Source organism: Balaenoptera ricei, chromosome 5, assembly GCF_028023285.1.
Source record: "Balaenoptera ricei isolate mBalRic1 chromosome 5, mBalRic1.hap2, whole genome shotgun sequence".
NCBI classification, from domain to species: Eukaryota; Metazoa; Chordata; class Mammalia; order Artiodactyla; family Balaenopteridae; genus Balaenoptera; species Balaenoptera ricei.
In genome coordinates, this window is record NC_082643.1 from 58,145,718 (window position 1) to 58,151,266 (window position 5,549).

Here is a 5,549-nt window from a genome sequence, read left to right on the forward strand (position 1 = left end):
TGAAGGAAATATTTAAATTAGATGAGAATACACTGCTTCCAGTTTGGTTTCTAGAAACCAGAGCCCATCAGCGAGTTTAACCAGAGAATAAGCAGTCACTCTCTTGGTCTTAACTGCTTCCTAGGCACTTGTTATCCAAGCAGGGCAGAAGACAATAACAAGGGGAAAAGAGACCACTCATGATGGCCACATTTTCTTAGGAGATAAAGTTGTCAAATTGTTCATTTCAAGGATAAACCTTTCTATCCTTCTCCCTTTGAAATTTAGTCTTTACTCAGGAGGGCACACATTGGTGTGGCTTCAAGAATCAACTAAAAACTCATATTAAGTCTAAACAAACTCTGACATTTGAAAGCACTTAGGAAGACTGTACATTCCCTGAAACCGTCAGATGCCGTGTTGAATACCACATGTTTCGTAGCATGCTGTGACAGCATGGATGCTTAGCTGCTTGCAAGTCAGATATGAAGTAACTGTAGAATATTACAACGCTGCAGAGGGATAGTGACTCGTAGGGGTAGTTTATCATTAGGATTTAATATTAGTTAACCAAAAAGAACCTACTGTATAGCACAGGGAACCCTGCTTTATATTCTGTAATAACCTAAATGGGAAAAGAATTTGAGAAATAATAGATACATGTATATATATATAAGTGAATCACATTGCGGTACACCTGAAACTAACACAACATGTTTAATCAAGTATGCTCCAATTTAAAATAAATATTTAAAAGAATTAGTTGTGTTGTTGATGTGCATAGCTTCTTCATAATCTTTGCACATCTTCACTGGCTACAAGGTTCAGTGAGCAGATTCCATCTCCATGTACCAAGCTCTTTATGCACAAGTGTGGGTACCTTCACCAGTCATTTCAAGGAGGCATTACAAAAGACAATTATTTTACTAGGGATGTTCCAGTTTATATAGTCTTCTTTATAATATTCTCTCTTAAATCTACCTCGTTTTTCTTTTGTGGCAATATTTTGTCATTGATATGGAGCTTTTAGACAACCATTAATTTTTGGTTAAATTTTTACAAAATATTGTTCATATCATATTATTTTGCCACTTGTTACCAAGACTATTAAATAATCTTAAAAGCTTAAGATGGAACTTTTAAAAGCCTGGCCACCCCAGGATACCAAAAGTTCTCCCCAAACTCATTGACTTTAATACACTTGAATAGGGAATTAGAACAGTTGAACTTCTAAATACATTCAAATTTGACTAAAAGTTATATTTTTCCTAAAGTTGTACTATTTTTTTTCATTCAAATTGTAAACTAAATGTAAAGAAATAGCACCATGGAGGTCTGTTATTACTCAAAAAATGTCAGACTAATCATTACAGCATCTCTGGTTTTTGCTGTTCCAAATGTCAGAGAAGTCAGAAACATTTCATCTGTTTGCCTCAGTTCCTTCACATCACTCTGTTGTAAGTACACAGAGCAGGTATCACACACACGCACTAAGTACTCTGAGACACAGAAGGGCTGTGTGGCTTACCAGTGGTTACAGAGCTGGCTTTCAACAGTACTGGAACAAGTTCACACCTCTTTTTGCAATTCTCCTGTTCTTTACATTCAACTTTATTATCCATGTTAACAATGCAAGGTAGAGGCTGTAGCAATAAGAAAAGGTTTATACATTTTAGGCATTAAATGTAGAATGGTACTTCCATACTGCGTTTATGTAATCAGATTGTCATGCAGCCTACATCTATTTTCAGTTCTTTGCTTAAAACTCACTCGATTGTTCAAAAGTTCTTGCTATTTTAAAAATGTAATGATTGAATAATTCTGCTTTAAGTGGCAAAAATGGTTAATTTGGACACACACTGATAAGAAAAGGCAATGGAAGACAGTAATCGGGCAGTCAATGCCAAGTGAAATAAAACAATTGTGCCAGCAGTTGGAATGCCATATGGAAAAATAAAGCCTGGTTTCATAACCAGGATGGAAAAAAATCTGTCAAAGATTATTTTTGTTGCATATTCATGACCCAATAAATTGTGTTAATTGCTAAAAGAATGAGGAGTTAACCAAGTATGGATTTATTGTGATAGAAATGGAATATGTTAACAATTGCAATACAGTTTAGGAAATCTATATAGGTGGCAATTAAGATTTTGCCTTTGTTTTTTTTTCCCCCTTAGAACTGGCAGGGGAAAAAATTAAGCTTTGTTTCGTCCCTATTAAAATATATTTTCATATGTTTTTTCTACATTTATAACAGAAATATCAGAAAGGTTGAGCCATTTAATATGAATTTTATTCTGTTTCATATAAATAAATAGATATGGGATAAAGGCATATACATTAAATGAAGAGAATTTTGGGCAATGTTCTATGTTATGTTGTTCTGGAGAGTACTACCTGCTGCACACCTCCAACCATATATAAGATACTTTTCTTTTTTTGTTTTTTTTGTTTTTGTTTTTTGTTATTGCTGGCTTTTACACAGAACATAGGAACAGTTAAGATTTAAAGTCCACACTAATGTGGACACAATAACTTTAGACTCACATTTCCGAGTGCCACCTTTCAAACTCTCCAATTCAGGTCAAATGTAATTTAAAACAATTTTACACACAAACCATGAACGCTGTTTTAAGTGCTAGCTTTCAGCAGATTGTAAGAGGCAAATTTAACAGAACAAAGACATAAAAGCTACTAAGGAAATAGTTCCTGTTTTGTTTGTTTTTTAATAGGGATAAATAGAAAACAGGTTATAAACTATAAAAAAAGTTGCCACTTGAGTACCAAATGAAAGCAGCATTTCAGATATGCTAGCAATTACCCAAAGCTTTGGCTTGATTTACCTGGATAGCTCATAAGATCCATTCAAGGAAAACTGTGCTGTAGGAGCAGTCCTAGAATAATCTTTTAAAAGTTTTCTATTCTCATTTCCTAGAACTATTATATATTCTCACTAGGTTTTCCGAACTTCATACTAAACTAAGAAAGCTTTTTAGAATTTCCAGATGAGCTGAATGACCTAGCCTCAATGACATAGAATCAACTACCCTTCTTCTGTGATTTCAGACAATTCAAGATCTGTTTTAGGCACGATGGCTTCAAGGTTATTCCGCGGAGTTGGAGCGCTGGGCGCGCAGGCCCTAGGGGCCTGCGTTCCCAATGGAGTCGCCACAGTGCGGTCTATGGCATCTGGAGGTGGTGTTCCTACTGGTGATGAGCAGGCGACTGGGCTGGAGAGAGAGGTCATGCTGGCCGCATGCAAGAGACGGGACCCATAAAATGTTTGCCCCAAAGGAAGCCTCAGGTACCAAGGAAGATCCTAATTTAGTCCCCTCCATCACCAACAAGCAGATAGTGGGCTACATCCTTGAAGAGAACAACTGTGCTGTTATCTGGTTCTGACCGCACAAAGGCCAGGCCCAGCAATGCCCTAGCTGTGAAACCCATTACAAGCTGGTGCCCCACCAGCTAGCCCGCTGACCCCCTGCACTAACTCACTCAAAATGTGGGGTACAGTTTCTTCTTTCCAATAAAGACTAGCCATTACATTGGCTCCTCCTCCAAAATAAATAAATAAATAAATAGATAGATAAAAAAATAAATAAATAAGTAAATAAATAAAGATCTGTTTTTCGGTATTCTAATGTGGAAAAGAAAGTCATGACACCATCAAGAACATAAGTAAAGCTGTTTAAGTTGAGACATCATGTTCATGCAAGTTACAAATTTGTCTGTGAAATTACCATATACAGATTTTTGTCAGAGGCGTGCCTACTAGCCCAATTATGCCAGCCTGAAACGGTAAGGGATATGCACCAAACAAATTGTACAAACCAACTGATGGTGTGTTATCCATTAATGTATCCTAAACGTATTCAATAATTTTCACTAGTAGTAACCTCTAGGGCAAAATTTTTTTTTCCCATCTGCTACCATAATAAAGGAAAATTTGAAATGTAATATCAATGGAAGAATAATATAATATGAAAATAACAGTACTATTTTAAAACAAAAAATTGCAGAATAAGTAACCAATTTTTAGAAGTGGTTGCAAATTATACAAGTTTCTTAATAATGAATCAATTTCTTATTACCTACCATTATTGAATGTGATATGGATTTATATCCTCTTTAGATGGATCTAAAGCATATACATTAGATCAGACTGGTTCATTATTGTGAAATCTGGCACTTAACAAAACTACCATGTGGACAAAGCACTGTGTTTTAAGGCCAATGCCTGATACCATGTAGAAAACCAACGCATACACTTTTTTGCTCAAACAATAGTGCCGGACTGAAATGCAGGGAAGTCAGTCTCTTTACTCCAGTACCTCTTAATGCTGTGTCAATGCTCAGAAGAATATAGGTTACTAAATGTATTTTTTAAAGGTAAATTTTTTATTTAATATTGAAAACAAACCAAAAATGAAATTATATGCATATTTCAAGAGGTGGTAAGATAAGGTAATAATCACAAATACAATAAAAATATCCACAATAAGTACTATGATTTATCAAGCAGCCAGGAAGTGTCAGGCAATGTAAAAACTACCTTACTTCTATTATCTCATGCAATATCACAACTACTTTAGACATGAGGAAATTCGTTTCCAAGTGACATGCAGGAAGCTTTAACAACTTATTCAAAGTCACATGATTAAGTTAAAGAACTAATATTTGACATCAGGTTTACTGAATGCCAAAACACATGTTTTTTTCTCTATTCAATATCCCTTTAGTTATGTAAACAACATGTAGATTAACACAGTAAATCCAAGCTGCAATTGGCATTCAACATGTTTGTTCCTCTGATTTCAATTTTCATGAAATATGGCTAAAAAGTAATTTTCCTTGAGTAAATTCAGCAGCAACTATGATAATCTATCCAAATAAGATGAATTGCATATGTAGTAATACATTTTCTAACATTGTATATGATAGTTAGTCCTTTAGTTGATATCATGGAAAGTTACCAGTTTTAAATGAGAAAAAAGAAGAGTAAGTCTTATTCCACAGTATAATGAAAAGAATACACAACGTGACAAAAACAAATAATACCCCCATATGAACATATACCAAGCCCCAAAGAGTTTTCAAAACTCATCTAGTACACAAAAGTGTATTATAGAATACAGGAATAAAAATAGCTATGGTGACTAGAAACTAATTGTATATTGATTCTGAGTTATTCATTTTTCAGATTGTTCCGTTATTTTCATTTTGTCTAAGAATGCTTATTGATTTTGTTTACTATCTTTCCTTACATGTATTAGAATTTTAGTTTACAGGCTCATTTAATGCACTTTTTAACTTTTCTTTGCTGCTCCTTTTTATCTATTAACACATTGTGATTGTGCAGATTTTTTCATTTTTTTAAACAAAGGCTTGTTACTCCTCGCCCCTAGCGATATTGAACACATGAACATTACAGATCCAATCACCTTATCATGAGACAGCTTAGCTCAAGTTCTGCCTGTAAGTTCTACCTTCAGTAGCCCCAGGTATAGGTCAGTGGTAGCCTCTTTTTGCAGGTAAAGGACCCAGTACCCGTGTACTTAATTTTATAC

At 34.7% G+C, this 5,549-nt stretch overlaps 1 pseudogene; it reads left to right on the forward strand.

Annotated features, from left to right (window-relative positions):
* The first annotated feature begins 3,071 nt into the window (after positions 1-3,071).
* On the forward strand, positions 3,072-3,459 carry LOC132366234 (cytochrome c oxidase subunit 5B, mitochondrial-like; annotated as a pseudogene).
* The last annotated feature ends 2,090 nt before the right edge of the window (positions 3,460-5,549 follow it).